Raw genomic sequence first — 18,259 nt, 5'->3', positions numbered from 1 at the left:
CATCTATCGGGCGAATCTGCCTCGTCAATACTAGTTTGCAGAAACACCATTAATCTGCAATGCCAATTTGAAGCAAAAGAATTATGTCTAACAATGGAAATTGGATTTCTCTTCAAAAATTAGGGATATTTTGCTTTTTTGGATAATTAGAGAAAGGGGTTGGTCGTCTCCACTTATAAAGAACTCTATCCATCACAGGTGAATATCAAGCCTCACTTGTTCATACACATAATCAATTAAATTAATCTGGCCTGATGCATATCTTTTCACAATTTGAACTAAGATATTATTAGGTCATAACTGTTATCTAATTAACAATAGTCTTAATTCCAACAACTGAAGGAACCTTGCTTAGTGATTGCTTCTATATTATCATCAAACGTTTAACCTTTTCTTCTGGTTATTAGTTTCTCTTGTTTAATATTTGGGATATACTTTTATTTCTTTGTTTGAGTAACCTATCCTTTTTATATTATTGAAAATAGGACGTGTTTAAAGAAGATTATAAAAACAGAAACCCTAAGATGCTCTCAGGCACTACTCCCGAGGCATCTCTGTACCATGAATCCTAGAATTCTATCACCACCCACAGATAGCCACCCCCATTGCGACCAAAACCCAGGAAAATCTCCGACGGACAGCCTCCCACGCGCCCTCACGCGCGACCCACTTCCGGTGATCTTTTTGCCACGCGCCAGCGCGTGAGGCAATTTCCGGCCAGATCTCGTCTGGAGAGGCTATTCCGAGTCTACCTATCTATCTTTCTCCAAAATCCGACAACTTTCACTATTTTCCGTCGACGGGGGGAGGTTTTTCCGACCAGATTTCAAATTTTGTTCTTCATTCAGCCTTTTAGAAATGATGGGCTCTACAGAGAGAAACTCCTACTTCTCTCTAGAATCTAGAAAACTGGAAAAAATGTCTTTTATCAAAGCTGCCTCTTGGCCAACCCTAGATCTTGAGGGAAGATGTCATCGAAAGCTTGACGTAGGGCAGGAGCCACACTTCTCGCTGTCCGAGGAGCACACTCTCAGGCGCAAGAGTTTCTTGAAATCTTGTTTGATTGGATCTTTCTCCAAATGGGTTGGTTCTCCAGAGGCTGTTAGGAATTGGGCAGCAGATGCATGGAACGTCAATGACGGGCTGAAAATAATGCAACTTGGGGATACACAATATCTCTTTTGATTTCTCGACGAGTCTCAAGCTTCAGAAATTCTTGTTAGAGGAAACAGATGGTTTGATGGGAACTTTTTACATCTAAACAGATGGGTGGAGCACGATGGGTGTCTCAACCATCGTTTCACCGACGAAACATTGGTGGTCAACATGGTGGGTCTCCTGGTGCATCTTTGGTGCCTTGACCTCTTCAAGAAGATTGGGGAAATCTGTGGGGGCTTTATTGATGTCACTTGTAGCCTACATGATGTATCGTGAGTGAGGATTGTGGTGAGGAAAGGGGGCAAAATCCCTGTCTCCACTGTGGTGGAAGATGGCTACTTGAGTTATAGGGTGTGGTTGAGCCCTAAATTTCGCCCTATCTTTATGCATGTGATAGTGGCAGAAGAAAAGGGAAGGTCAAATAGAAGGGAGGGGAGGGGAAATCAGCCTCTGAGGGGAGGGGAGGGCTCACCGGATCAATGGTCTAAGCTAGAATTAAATGTTAGATCGAGAAGAGACGAGAGGTTTGAATTTGGGAGAAGAAGACACAATTTCAACAGGAGGGAAAGACGTGAATGGGTTAGTGATGCGGGCTGGAAAGGTAGAATGGACCGGTCATCTTCTAATTATCCTAGGGCCAAGCAAGTTTTCAGCAAGTATAAGCCTGGGCCTCCTCATATGGGCCCAACAACTTTTCCCAATTCTATTAGAATTGATCCGGGCCCAGATTATTTCAAGTTGCGTCTGTTAAGGCTCCTAAGCATATGGGAACAATCATTCTTCCTTCTTCTGCCAATGGTGCTACACACAGTGGCATTTCTGCACCGAGCTCTAGTGACCTTTGCCCTTCTTCGATGGCCGTTGCTTCAGGGGTGGCACCGGCTATAGATGGTGCTGTTATTCCACGACCTCCCGCCTCTGATGGACCTAGCTCCATCGCCCCCTCATCTGCTCCTGGACTTAGTTGTGTTGAGGCTACACTTCAAGCTTCTTCTTCTTCTGGGAAAATCGTTAAGCATGCCCCATCTGATGTTAGTGCCGGACCAGTATCTCCAGTTAAGATGCCGCCAAGGGCTCCATGCTCTCCTCCTTCTTGCTACCCTACTGGTGTTCTTGGTCATTCATGTAGCAGGGGGTGCTAATTTCAGAGATTGATACCCCTCAAGGAAATGGTGAGATCCTTTCGACACCTAAAGTTCCTATTGCTAGCAATGCTATGGTCTTGTATTCCTCCGGTAGGGTCAAGGAAAGGGTTCATATAGAAGACACCTGTCCAATTTCGTCACGGATTGGAGGAGGGGATATATCTTTCTGGATGGAGGATAAACGATTAAACTTTGGGAAGTTTTTTGGTGTTTCTTTTGAAGGGAAGGAAGATAGGGTGTTAGAACTGTTGAGGGAGATTGAGCAACAATCTTGTTATGATGGTGCATGGAGGAAGTTGGGTCAAGGTGTTAAGCAAAATAATTTAGGGGATGTAGTGGTGTACTAGAGAAGGGGCCGGGTGTGTGACAGGGAGGAAGGGAGCTCGGTTAGAGGGGGTGGGGAGAAGGAGGATATTGTTTCTTATGGAAGTTAAGATGCTTTCATGGAATGTGAGGGGGATGAATGACCCAAACAAAAGGGTCATCATCAAAGTGGGAGTTAGAGAGTGAGGTGCTAACCTAGTTTGCTTTCGGGAGACAAAAATGGAAGTTTTGTCGGATGTGATTGTGAGGAGTGTCTGGGGAGGTAGTTGGGTAAAATATGACTGGGTTCCAGCAGTGGGAAGTGCCAGGTAGAAGCGTGGAGGTAAAGGAGATTAAGAAGGGAGTTTTTTCTTTAGCAGCTCTTGTCAAAGATAGAGTGAGTGGGGTAGAGTGGGGATTTGAGGGAGTGTACGGACCGGTAGGAGAAGGGTCCAAGGTGTTTTTCTGGGAGGAATTGATCAATATGATGGGGGAATGGGATATTCCATGGGTTCTGGAGGGAGACTTACACTATTAATTTTTGGAGGAGAGATTAGGGTGTAGTATGATTTCGAGGGCCATAGAGGAGTTTTCTGACTTCATCAATGATCACTTTCCCATTGATCTTCCTCTGTCAGGGGAAAGGTTTACTTGGGCTAGAGCGGAGGATTCCAACTCAAGGTCTAGACTTGATAGATTTTTAATATCGTCTTCCTGGGATGAGCTGGTGCCGAAGCAGATTCCTTTACCTAGGCTGACTTCGGATCATTTGCCTATCTTGCTAGATGGATGCAGAGGGAGGGGGGTGCATGCTCCCTTCCGATTCGAGAACATGTGGTTGAAGGTGCCAAGATTTGGTGACAAGGTGAAAGAATGGTGGACAAACTAAGGGGTATCAGGGACACCTTCATTTCGTCTTTCGAAGAAACTTAAATTGCTCAAGGGAGATATTATTAGGCGGAATAAGGAGGTTTTTGGGAGGGTAGATGTTAAAATGAGGGAGCTTATGCATGAATTAGGGGATCTAGAGAGAGGGGAAGGGGCGAGGGAGTTAGATGAATCTGAGAAAGAGAGATTGGGGGAGGTTAAGAGGGAAATAGTCGAGTTAGCAATAGCTCAGGAGACTAGTTGGCGGCAAAAATCGAGGGCGCTATGGTTGAAGGAAGGGGATTCGAATGCCAAATTTTTCCACAGGATGGCGGTTGCAAATCGAAGAAGAAACTTCATAGAGTCCTTAGCTGTAGATGGGGTGAGGATTGAGGGGGAGGAGGAGGTAAAAGGGGCGATAGTGAGGTTTTATGAGAACTTATACAAAGAGAAAGTTAGTTGGAGGCCGACTTTGGGGGGAATAAAGTTCAACCACATAGGGGAGGGAGACAGTGAGTGGCTAGAAAGGGCTTTTGAGGAGGAGGAGGTGTACGAAGCTGTGTCGAGTTGTGCTAGTGATAAGGCCCCGGCCCTGATGGTTTCTCCTTGGCCTTCTTCCAGCTCTGTTGGGACACCATCAAGGGGGAGTTGATGGAGCCATTGAATACTTCCATGTGAATGGTGTTTTCGAGAGAAGTATCAATGCTTCTTTTATTACTATTGTGCCTAAGAAAGAAGATGCATCTTCTATCAGTGACTATAGGCCTATTAGTCTTGTGGGGAGCATTTACAAGATTATTTCTAAAGTGCTTTCCAATAGACTCAAGAAAATTCTTGACGTGTCTGTTTCGTCCTCCCAGAACGCGTTTGTGGAAGGTAGACAGATCCTGGATGCCGCTTTGGTGGCAAATGAACTTGTAGACTCCAGAAGGAAAAATAGCGATCCCGACTTACTATGCAAGTTGGACCTTGAGAAGGCTTTCGATCATGTCAATTGGGAGTTCCTAGATTTCATTATGATGCGGATGGGATTTGGGGCAAGATGGAGGGGATGGATCAAGTTCTGCATTTCTTCAGTCAGATTCTCTGTCTTGGTTAATGGTAGCCCGTGTGGTTTCTTTAGCAGCTCCAGGGGTCTCAAGCAAGGAGGCCCCCTATCTCCCATACTATTCATTCTAGTGATGGATGCTTTGAGTAAAATGATGGATCGAGCGGCGGGCGGAGGCTTCTTGAGAGGATTCTCAGCTCCGATCGGGGTGCCCAGTGCCCAAAGAGTCTCTCATTTTCTTTTTGCGGATGACACCCTGGTTTTCTGTGATGCCGATATGGATCAGTTGACTTACCTGAAGCAGGTCCTGCAGTGGTTTCAGATAGTATCAGGTCTCAAAATCAACCTCGGCAAGTGTGAGATTTTCCCGGTGGGTGAGGTTGCTAACATCGATGCTTTGTCTTATGTTCTCAGATGTAAGGTGGGCTCCCTTCCCACTAGTTACCTGGGTCTCCCATTGGGCGCTTCATATAAGGATACTACGGTTTGGAATTCAGTGATTGAAAGAGTTGAAAAAAGATTAGCAGGCTGGCAGAAACGGTACTTGTCAAAAGGCGGAAAGGAAGTGCTCATTAAAAACACTTTATCGAGTATGCCCACCTATTACTTGTCCCTGTTGCAAGCTCCTGTGAGCATCACAGAAAAACTGGAGCGGCTTCAAAGGAATTTTCTTTGGGATGCAGCGGATGGAACTAGAAAGTATCATCTAGTGAATTGGCAGACAATCACTTCCCCAAAGAAGTGGGGTGGACTTGGAGTAAAAGATCTTAGGGTATTCAACAGAGTTTTGTTGGGGAAATGGTTGTGGAGATTCGGGGTAGAAGAGCATGCTCTATGGAGGGAGGTCATAGTAGAAAAGTACGATTCCACGGGAGGGGGTTGGAGGACCAAGGCAATCACAACACCTTTCGGGTGTGGCATGTGGAGGAGTATCATAAAGAATTGGGAATTCTTCAGTAGCAACATCTCTCACAGGGCGGGGATGGAAGGAGAATCAGCTTTTGGAATCATAGGTGGTGTGGAGAGGATACTCTGAGGGTCTCCTTCCCCACGTCTTCAGAGTTTCAAACCAGAAGGAATTGATGGTCCAACAGATTCGTAAGGTGCATGTAGGGGGGGGGCAGCATGGGACCTCTCATTTAGAAGGAACATGCAAGATTGAGAGATTGCGGAGCTCCAAGATTATTGACACTGCTATATGGGCAAGACAGGCCTCAGCCATCTTGTGATTCTTGGAGATGGGGTTTGCGTGGCGATGGTCTGTTCATCGTAAAGTCCTTTTACCAGAGTATGTTGGTGAGAGAGGAGGCCTCTTTTCCATATTCCTCGATCTGGATTCCTAAGGCGCCCACGAAGGTGTGCTTTTTTGCATGGCTAGCGGCGAGGGGAGTGATTTTGACTGCTGAGAATCTGCGAAAGAGGGGAATTAGACTTGTTAGTTGGTGCTATATGTGTAAAAGCTCAGGGGGAGAAGTTGATCATCTTTTGTTGCATTGCCCTATGTCCTCGGCTTTGTGGAGGGCGATCCTGAACCTTTTTGATGTTCAATAGGTGATGCCAAGCACTGTAAAGGAAATGCTATATAGCTGGGCCGGTTTCCATAGAAGAAGAAAGCAAAAGGCGTGGAAGTTCGCCCCGTTAGCTCTCATGTGGATAGTTTGGGGGGAAAGAAATAGGAGAGCTTTTGAGGGGATTGAGTCTCCTTTTTCACATCTTAAGAATAGTTTTTTATCTTTGATCGTTTTTTGGTGCACTCATATAGCCCCTATTTGTATAGAAGATTTGACGTCTTTTGTAGAGAATCATGTTCTGATGTAAATTCTCTACTTTTTGGTATACTTCTTGTATACGGGAGTTCTCCCCCTTTTGATTAATACAATTTACCTTATAAAGAAAAAGACGTGTTTAATATAATTTCCCAATAAAGTAAGACGGGGTTTAAATTCCTCTCCAACTGCAACTTTGTGTCTTCCAAAAGTCTTTTATATACTAGAAGGGTAGGTAATAATAATTTCTCAATGGAACACACTCTTTACAAGAGGTTTAAACAAGGATTCACCTTTATTAGATGTAGTATGAACAAACCTATGAATTTTTTTCTTCTTCTTGATTTTCCTACAACAAACAGCAGCACAGACAATAAACCTTATTTCATTCATTTGCTTCAACTTAAGTTCATTTTGGAATTGCTACTTGGACAATGCTGCAAAATTGGTGAAAAATTACTACAATTTTTAGTGCCATCAGTTTATTCTTTGGATCCTTCCATATTGAATTTAAGTATTTAACACATGATGAACTCCAGGACATTAGTCGGCCTATCAAGTAAGAAAATCAATTTAGTTTTATTTCTCCTGGGGACACTTGACATATAATGTTCTTCAATTCTAATGTGATGCTGAACTTAACCTTGGGACATGCCATCAAATTAATATCTTCACCCGCATGTCAATATTTCATCGTAATTTTAATAGCTAATTAATTACCTTTTGTGGATAGAGCTTTTACGAATTCCTGAATTTTTCAGTGTTGTATGTCTAAAATAAGTTTGCACATATTGTGCTATGGAAGTATGCCCAGCTGTTCTATTTAAGGCTAGAACTTTTGAATTTATATAGGTTAGCAGATTCAAATCCCATCCTCATTACACGCACCAGTGTAAGTGAAAGCAGGACAAAACTAAGAGTTAGATGATAAACCACAATAAATAATTCTGAATTGTCCACTAAGAACCATGATTAATAGATAAAAATAATACTATATTTAAAGCATTAACCCAAACAAAGAGGTCTGTAAAGTAATAGTAGTAGCAGTAGAAGCAGTAACGAAATCCTGGCCTTAATTAGTAACTGAATAATCTGAGCAGGTAATGAATACTAGATCCTTCAAGCATTTGAACAGCACTATTTTTGAAATTGTGACTAGTATTTCAATGATTCACATATACAAAGGGCATTATACCTAGGACTAACTGTAAAATAGTCAAGTGAATTATAATATTGTCTACAATTTATTTAAAGAGAAAACGGAAGAAATAAGATTCCCAAAAGGTCAAAATCTCCTCTTCTTTTCCAGCAGCGTTTGGGAGCTCAAGGATCTTTGGCAGGCTTAGGCATATCATGAAAGTCTACCATTACGGTCCTTCTCTTCAACCCTTTCCTCAAATTTACTTTTACTTGATTCAAACTTCATTCTCGAACTATTCGTATCTATGATGCTTTGTGTTGGTTTTTGCGTTGGTCTTGCTACTGTAGAGCTTCGTGTTGCTTTTTGCATTGGTCTTTACTGTTGATATCCTCGTTCATCTTACTTAAACCTCCAGGAGATTTCTTGATTGCCGACATAACTAACTCATGTTCTTGCTTTCTGTATCGTCACTTTCCCGTTCTATAGTCTTTTCTTTATCACTATCGACATGCTTGTGTTGAACCTTGTCGTTAATGTATGTACTCGATACACTGGATTTTGTCTTACTGACGTTGTAGTTCCTTTATCGCTCAATAATATGGCGTGTTTCTTGATCAGCTTATTGAAACCTAGAACAACTCTTCTCCATCTGGTGGAGACCATCAACAGAGAACTCAGCACCACCACCACCACTACCGTTGATTTCTTCATCGTCTACTCCACTAACATTGTCGATTACTTCATCGCTGTTTATTCTTCTTCTTCTTCTTCTTCTTCTTCTATATAATATAATGTACTGTCGATTTCTTCATCACCAACACTGTCGATTCCTTCAACGACCCTGGTTTTCCCGGATCCAGCAACATCATCAGTATTTCATTTTTGTGCTTCTTAAACTTTGTAGGGTGCTTAATCAACTTAAATATATCTGACTTCTTCTCTATTGGCAAAATGGTTTAGAAACAGTGCTTCTAAATCCATGCATATGAACGGTTGTATGAAAAAAGTAAGAAACAAAGAGAATAAAGTCGGGTGCTTGAGTTGTTGAAAACAACAAGCCCAATGGCAGAAAATTAGCGACTTAATCAAGAACAACCTACGAGAGATAGACATTTCTCTGGAAACCTATTTCGATATGGAAATAGTTTTACAAATTGGTAATATTTCCTGCCACGGGGAAACCCATTTAGATTTGGAAAAGGTTTTAATTTCCTCAATGGGTTTTGCCCATTTATATGATGGGTAATTTGGAAATTATGAATCAATAAAAGAAATGGTATTTTTCTAGAATCTGACCAAAGCAAGCGTGTAACTTTTCCTTTTAATGTTAAATCTAAGATATTGATCATAATAAAATGTATACACAGAGTCATAAAATGGTCAAATACGTCAAGACTTTTAAATTAAAATCAACAATAATTATGTAAAATGAGAAAACAAAGATCCCATAGTTATCTATTGACATCTGCCAAATTAAAATCGAAACCGTATAAAGCTTATGACTCCCCTAGTTATTATTCTGTTAGAACACACACTATAAGAAAACACAAATTTTGGACGAAATATTTATGATGGACAAGTACGTCAAAAATTTGTAACGGATTTTGACGATTTTACGACATTCATCAATGTGAATGGAATTTGTACCGAACACGATGATCTGTCACATAGCTACAAATTTATCACGGAAATGATGGTTTACCTTTATGAACATTTTCAGAGAGTTCTAACTAGGTAGCACGAGCGATCACTATTTTATGGGGATTTTTTTAGAAATAGCCAGATTTGTAACTGGTACTTAAAATTAGCTATAGTTTCAAAAGTAATTAAAATTTAGCTACTTTTTCATGTGTAAAATAAAATCTGAACAAAACACCCATGAAAATTTGGAAAAATTCCAGCATTATATGCCTGAGCTCGATTGTTTTACATATGAGATTCCAACATAATGTGTTGGAGTTCTAACATAATATGCTGGAAGCTTATACACACGAGTTCCATAATCCAACATATTATGCTGGATGTTTTCGTGTTTCGGCTAGGGTACTACTTTTGTCCAGATTTTATCTTCGCCTTAAATAGTGGCTATTTTCAATAACTTTGTAAATATTGGCTCTTTCAATAACCACCCCTATAAATTAAAATCGAGTAACAGGGACATCGAATTTGTGTACCTGTTAACAACAGCGGAAGATTTTTGTAGAATCTATTCCAATCGATTGCCCGAATCTGATTTCGTCTCTCTTGGAAACGAAATTCTTATTCACGAACTAAATACCTTCTTTTCTTGCTTTTAGTGTGTTTCTATCTTTGTAGGGAGGATTTCTCAAAGTATATCTTTATGAAGAAGGGGAGCGTTGATTATATAGAGAAGGGAACTTGTCAGAGAAAAAACTACTGTGAAATTGACCCACGTTGATCCACACGCTCCCCCTTACTTCTCAACGTGCGATAGTTTTACTTTAGGAGTTAAACTTTCCCTAGGTAACTTCCCTTAATCATATCTCCTTTTAAAACAGGTCGGGTCAGTCCATATGTGCGACCCGCGACCCAAACATCCAACATCTCTCACTTCGCACATGATGGGCTAGACCCAAACCAGTGCTATATGAAAAAAACCCACGTAATTCATACTGGTAAATAAATGGTGCGACCTGCGAGCATTAAGAGCTACATTATTCTTACACCCTTTAAGGTTGTTTAATAGCTCTATGTAGAAATTCAATCGCATGCGAAAAGGATTCACTACTACCATGAGGATCTTATTATTACTCGCAATACCCCAGACATTGTTGGCTATTCTAGTAGCTAGTTATCCGATCCCTCATCCTCGAAAAAGGCGAACTCGAGTTCATGTTTAACTTTGTATCCACAATTACATCCAACACCATCATGGTAAGTATAATGGTCGACCTATGAATACATGTTAAATTACTAAATTCTAGTCGTCTTCCCTTTTTACTCGAATCTTTGCATTTCAAATCAACTGCTTTCCTAGACATGCACTACATTGCCGAATCACTCATGGCTATTAGTGACATGCTAAAGTAGCAACATTGATTGGCACTTCAAGAGACAGTAAAAGGTCAAAGGGTATTCTAATAAAAGCTGATATAACTTCTTTGGGATCTCACACAATGAAGAAGCAGGGATTCATTCTTCCATTATCCCATGGTCGATAGCACACGTGGTCTGAAACACATGTTACAGTGTTCTCACCTTATATTGGCGCGCGTGCCTTATTCTTTTAATCATTCAACACTGTACAGATCTTGGTCTAGACACCTCCAAATGTCTAACCCGAGTTTATCAGTTCAATAATCCTCAAACCATCTTCTCAGAGAAACTTCCATTTGGCTTACAAAATGAGTCATAATCGAATAGTTAAATCCGTAAGTCTGATTAGTTGTCAAGACCGACCTCTACAAGTAAATATAACCTCACATTATTCAAGGTTCCATAAGGTTTCATCTCTTCACGATTCTTAACGTAAAAGGCGATTGCTCGTGTGAGCAATCCAATCTCGCGGCTTATTCGACACACTTTATCAACAAAACATTCATCACATACATACGAGATATAAGCATAATTCAAGAGTCAAATATTGATGAGCATATTATAATACTTAAGTAATTTTACAATACATAAATATGTTCATATCCTTCGCAAACCTAGAGCCATAACATGTTTCTCAAACAGGTCTCTAGATATTGCCTTTGTAAAAGGATCAGCTATCATGCTTCGCGTAGGAATGTATTGTAAATTTATCTCTCCACTTGCTACCATGTCTCTTACAAAGTTATACTTGATGTCAATGTGTTTGGTTTTACTAGGATCTTTTGTATATGCAATAGCCACTTGACTATCATAATGTAGAGTCATGGGACCTTGAGAGTTCTTTGTAATATCCAAATGCTCAAAGAATCTCTTCAACCAAACAGTTTCTTGTACTGTAGACGCACAAGCCACGAACTCAGCTTATTGAAAGGGGTGTAAAGGTTTGTTTCTTACTTTTCCATGATATAGCACCACCATTAAGTAATAAGGCATAATCGGATGTTGCTTTTCTATCATTCCGATCACCAGCCCAATCAGCATCTGTATATCCTCTCAAGTATAAATCATTTCCACTATAACATAGTGAATAATCTGTAGTTCCCTTCAGGTATCTGAAAATTCTCTTCACAACTTTCCAATGATCTCTTCCAGGATTGGATTAATAGATGCTAACCAGACCTACGACGTAACAAATGTCTGGACGAGTACACACCATAGCGTACATCAAGCTCCCGACAACACTTGAATATTGAAGTCGAGACATGTCTTCCTTTTCATTTTCTGTCTTGGGACACATTTCACGACTTAAAGTTTCACCTCTCGCTATAGTAGTATCCATGGATTTGCAACCATTCATGCGAAAACACTCCAAAATTTTCTTTATATAAGTTTCTTGAGATAGACTCAATAACTTTTTGGAATGGTCTCTTTGGATCTTAACTCCAAGGATATAGTCTGCCTCGCCCATATCTTTCATGTCAAATGACTTTGAAAGCCATGACTTGATAGTTTTCAAATACTTCAAATTGTTTCCGGCCAATATAATATCGTCCACATAATGAGAAAGAATTACAAATATCCCATTGGACTTCTTCACATAAATGCAATGGTATTCATTGATCATGGTGAAATCATATGAGATCACCTCCTTGTGAAATCTCAAATACCATTGCCTTGAAGATTGCTTCATGCCATAAATAGATCTTTTCAATTTACAGACCTTCTTTTCTTGGCCTTTAACGATAAAGCCTCCAGGTTGTTCCATGTAGATTTCTTCGTTTAGTTCTCCATTGAGAAAAGCTATCTTCACGTCCATTTGATGTAATTCCAGATCCAAGCGTGCAACAATAGCCAAAAGTAAGCGAATTGAGGTAAACTTCACAACTGGTGAAAATGTTTCCTCGTAATCTATTCCAGCTTCTTGAGTAAAGCCTTTTGCCACCAATCGTGCCTTGTATCTTTCTATTGACCCATCCGCTTTGCGTTTAACTTTGACAACCAAATTGTTCCCAATGGCTCTACACCCAGGCAGAAGGTCAACTAGATCCCAGACTTTATTGGTTTTCATGGACTCTAATTCTTCTTTCATTACTTTCATCCACTCATCTTTTTTAGGGCTCGATAAAGCCTCAGTCACAAACTTTGGCTCATCCATTTCTGTGGGAGATACCAAGAAAATATAATCTTCAATTTCATAAAAACGTTTGGGTATATTTTTCCTGGCACTCTTTCGTAGTTGAAATTTAGGTTCATCAGAAGGATTTTGGAATTGGGAGTTCCCACTCCCACTCGGATCAAGAATAAGATCTTGATCAATTTGATTATCAACTGTTTTAGAAGACACTTGCTAACTATCTGAGTTCAACATTCCATAAAAGAGGGTCTCCATTCTTTATCTCGCCTTTCTTTGGAAAATTATTTTTCAGAAATGTGACATCTCGTGATTCAATCTCAGTAACACTTCCATCCTCTAATTCACCAATGAACACATACCCTTTGGAGTGTTCTGAATATCTTATAAAGATATATTTTTGCCTTTTGAACCTAATTTATCAAACTTGCTAAAGGAATCTTTTATATATACAACACAACTTCAAGGTCGTAAATCCTTTAAGTTTGGTTTATGACCAATCCATAGCTCATAAAGAGTGGAAGAAACTGATTTAGAAGGCACTTTGTTCAATATGTAAGTTGCAGTCAATAACACATCTCCCCAAAAGGAGATAGGTAAATTTGTCTGCGCCATCATGGACCTTATCATGTCCAATAGTGTTCTTTTCCTCATTTTTGTTATACTATTTTGTTGAGGTGTGTACGGAATAGTTAACTGTCTGGTGATTCCCTTTTCATTGCACAATTCTTCAAATTCTTTTGAAAGATATTCACGCCCTCTGTCGGTTTTTAAGGTCTTAATCATTTTGTCTAATTGATTCTCTACTTCATTCAAATATTTCTTTAAGCATTCAAATGCTTTAGATTTATGAGAAATCAAATAGACATAACCAAAGAGTGAAATCATCAATGAACGTAATAAAATATAAAGCACCAGACCTAGCCTTCACATTCATTGGACCACAGATATCAGAATGGATTAATTGCAATGGAAAATCAGCTCTCTTAGCCTTTCCAAATGGTTTACGTGTAATCTTTTCGGCAAGAAATTTTCACAAGTTGGTATTTCAATTTTAGAGAAAGAACCTAAATGTCCTTCCTTAGCCAATCTATTCATTCAATCCTACCCTATGTGACCTAATATTGCATGTCATGTAATAACATTAACATCATTGTTACTAGAATAACATGCCATAAAACAACGGTCAACATAATAGTTATACGTAGAAGGATTACAATGTAACACAATGAAACCATCATAACGATGTCCAAAACCATAAAAAACACTGTCTTGAGTAATTCTAAAACCACTGTGACTAAAGTTCAAATTGAAATCTAAATCTAGAAGAACAGACACAGAGACTAAGTTTCGTCGAATCTCTGGAACATACAGGACGTCATGCAATATCAAATATCGGCCACCACACATGTCCATTCTGCAAGTGCCTATCCCTTTGACTTCAAAGTTTGCATTATTTCCCACACATACATGCTTTGATCCGGGTGGAACTCGACAAAACTCTATAAACGCTTCTCTATCGTGACTCACATGGTCGGTGGCCCCTGAGTCTACAATCCACACAGGATAAGATTGAGTTAGCAAAACAATGCTAGAAACATATATAGCACTAAGAAATACATTTTGAAATGCTACCTTTTTCGGCTTAGTGCACTCACGAGCAAAATGCCCTGGAACTTGGCAATTGTAGCACTTCATCTTACTCTTGTCTTTTTTCTTGTAGAACCGTTTTCCTTTCTTGGAATTTGGCTTGTTTCTTTTCTTGGAGGATCCTTCTCCGGTCTCCTTACCCTTTCCGTCATTTTTCTAGTTTCTCTTACGCTTGAAGCTTGATTTTTTTGTACCACTTGATTCTGTCACAAAGGCATTAGGTACAGCTTTAGCAGCACCAAGTCGTTCGTCTTCAAGCTTCACATGACGGGCAACATCAGCAAAAGTTTTGATGTTATCATTGTGGGTCAAGTTAACCTTCAAATGTTCCCAATTATTGGTAAGAGACCGAATCACTGCCTGGGCCTGCTGCTCATCAGAGAGAACATACCCATCACTTTTGAGTTGAGCAATCATATTTGACATTACCCTTAGATGTTGTTTGACACTGTGATCATGACGTTTTTTATACGTGTCAAACTTGATTGTTAGCTATCGAAGGCGAGTCACAGTTGTACCCCCATATGCCTCTCTTAAATGTGCCCACATAGCTTGATCAGTAGGATATTGTTCACATTCGTGGATGAGATCATCAGCAACTGAACTCACAATAATTCCACGTGTAGTGGAATCTTTCTTCTTCCAAATATTGTAAGTTTTTAGATCCCTCCTGTGTTGGGCAGTGTTATCCTCCTCTAGGTGTAGTATGGTTAATACTTTCAAGAGCATCTTGTTCTTCGAGTACATACCACATCTTACGACTCCAAATGTCGTAATTTTCACCATTCAATTTGTCACCCTTGTTCAAGTCAACAATGATATTTTTCGATGCCATATTTGTTATTAGAGACAATATTACAAGTTTAACTCATCAATATTTACTTCAGTCAAGTTGTGCATGTGATTACACACTCAGGTAAATTAATTATAATATTAATTCTACATTTAGTATAGAATTGAACGGTCACTATATTTTCATTCATCGTCTATATGTAAATATTCTGATTAATATCAAAATCACTTCTTAGTATGTACTTTATTTCAAGTCTCAATCCAAAAAAAATGATATACAATATATGTAACCGGCGAGACAAGTAACATAATTTAAATTTCATTAAGATAAAACACATAATAACAATTTACATGTTTACTAGGACATACATGTACCAATCGAACACTAACTCTTGCACATACACGCTAAAAGATGCACTGGGCCAAATATCATGATAAATCTTAGTTAAAATTTCACTCCAAGACTCTCGAAGAGAGTCCGCTAAAATAGTTAATGCTTCCCAATCAGTAATTTCTACGTAATTAGCCAATTCAGCTCTTTTTAACTGAAAAAAGTGTACATGTTCAGGAATGGAAACATCAGGGCCATTTTAAATTCCTTAAACTCCCTAAATTTCTTTTCTCTTTCCCTTCGTTCAGCCATTCGATCTCTTAACTCATTTTGTCTCGCCCTTGGGACATTCTTAATGACTTTAGGCTCCGAGTCTGAATCATTATAGAAATAAGTCCTGCGACGACGTACCCTTCTACATTGTCCCCTTCCTTGACTTCGAGAACTCCCATGTAGAGTAATTCGAACTTGTCCATGTTCAGACATATCTGAAATAGGACCAAGAAAACAATAAGAATGGCTACAACCATCCAATGTGACAACATATATCACAATTACTTGTAGAAGGATATTAATTAAGGGATTACGACTAAATTTATTTTAACATTAAGAGACAACCTTAGGGATTTAGACTAAATTTGTTAATAGAAATTAAATCTGATTCTATTCTTCAACTTTGGAGCCACAACCGATGGTATTAATATCACTCACTTGTCTACCAACAACAAACCAACATTAGTTACATAGGACCATTGAAAATCTGCAACTTTAATGGCATTTTCTATTTCTATCTTTCTCACTATTCTTAAAACAAATAGGCTCACATAGTGGCTACAATGAATACTATTGTCTTTTTCCCTTTTCTCGTTGTTTTAGGGGCAAAGATTCAGGAAGCCATATCATTTTCTATTCTATTAACTGTTAACTTGAACAATACATGACAAAATCAGATCACAATTTCATATATTGTAAAGTTAAAGTCTTACTTACTTTAACTTTTAGGAGACAGTAATTTATCAAAATACTGTTATAATAATTTGGCGTGAAACCAATATAAACAAAAACAAAACAAAAAACTGCAAAGGGAATTACTTTGAAACAAGCAGAAACTTTCTTGAGTGTTAGAGATAATTCTGTTACGGGACTAATGTTGACTTCTTTGGTGAATCAAGAATCTGAAAGTTGTTAACTTGATTAATAATTTGTTTCAAGGACCAGTTCTCAAGTTCAAAGATTCAGTTTCTATGGATTTGATAAAATATACCAATAGTTTTGTTTACGAGTACCTGATGATTGTGTTATTTAATCATGATACTGGTTTGGGATAACTTGTAATAACGGGAACATTACCATTGTAAATTTCCAGAATATGGGGCAACAATTAGGAGCAAACAACGTAGGCTCTGACATTGTGAATTAAAATCGAGTAACAGGGACATCGAATCTGTGTACCTGTTAACAACAACGGAAGATTTTTGCAGAATTTGTTCCAATCAATTGTCCGAATCCGATTTTGTCTCTCTTGGAAATAAAATTCTTACTCACGAACTAAATACCTTCTTTTCTTGCTTTTAGTGTGTTTCTATCTTTGTAGGGAGGATTTCTCAGAGTATATCTTTCTGAAGAAGGGGAGCGTTGATTATATAGTGAAGGGAACTTGTCAGATAAAAAACTACAGTGAAACTGACCCACGTTGATCCCCACGCCCCCCTTACTTCTCAAAGTACGGTGGTTTTATTTTATGAGTTAAAGCTTCCCTAGGTAACTTCTCTTAATCAGTAATTTCCCTTAAAAACAGGTCGGTTCAGTCCATGTGAGTACCGTAAAAGATATCTTTGCGAGATAGAACCTTGCACACCACAAGTGCAGACAATACAATATCTCGTAAGAACGCCTTTAGATGGTATGTAAAAACAACTAGGTATGGTGCTATTTCTTCAGCCCCTCGTCTGGGTGGATTCTTCTGTAGATATATGTTACTTTCTGCCACATCGACCAAAAAAAGGAGATATATAGCCACTTTGTCATAAGGACCTTGATCAACTTACAATGAATAGCTATGTTTTTTACACTTACATTAATGAATATATTTTGACAATATCTACATGGTTTAACAAGTTGTAGTATGTCACTTATTTTGTAAGTTATTAATCCACATTTACTGTGAATATTACTTCACCCGTTCACTATTAGTTGTCCACTTTTAATTTTGCACTCACTTTAAAAAAAATAAAGTATTTATTTTATAATTTTAACAGTATTTCCAAAAGTCTTGGAAAATGCTTTGGGGAATGAGTAGTTAATGATAAGGATAAAACTAAAAAAAAAATTATCTTTCTCTTGATTTAGTATAGTGGACAAATAGAAGTAAAAATATATTTTTAATATAGTAGATAAGTAAAAGTAAACGGTGGAAATATATGTAATTGACTTTTACGTAGTTTGATATTGAAAATTCTTTCTGCGTTAAGATTTTGGTTGATAGCATGAACAAGTGTAATCCCAAAATAAAATTTCCATATACTGATGGGACATTTGATTAGTTGTATAAAACTATGCATAACTAATGAAGCATTTAGTTAGTGATATTGTGCTCCTCATATTAACACTCGTATAATTTATAAATGAATCTATATACATTTTATGCGGAATAATAAAAATATGCATATTAACAATGTATGAATAAAAATAATTAAAGTAAAAATTACCCTTAAATTAGGTAATCTTTGCTTAGCAACTCTGTTTATTATGATCAATACTTTCCGTGTAACAATCTTCTTCACATGATTATTAACTATTGAAAAAAAAATTCTATATATTTTTCACCAAATAAACCTTGCATTATAATTTCTCCAAAGATATTCCATGAA

The sequence above is a fragment of the Nicotiana sylvestris genome, chromosome 8 (genome assembly GCF_000393655.2).
Source record: "Nicotiana sylvestris chromosome 8, ASM39365v2, whole genome shotgun sequence".
NCBI classification, from domain to species: domain Eukaryota; kingdom Viridiplantae; phylum Streptophyta; class Magnoliopsida; order Solanales; family Solanaceae; genus Nicotiana; species Nicotiana sylvestris.
The sequence above is the reverse complement of the archived record's forward strand: the minus strand, read 5'-3'. Positions refer to the sequence as shown.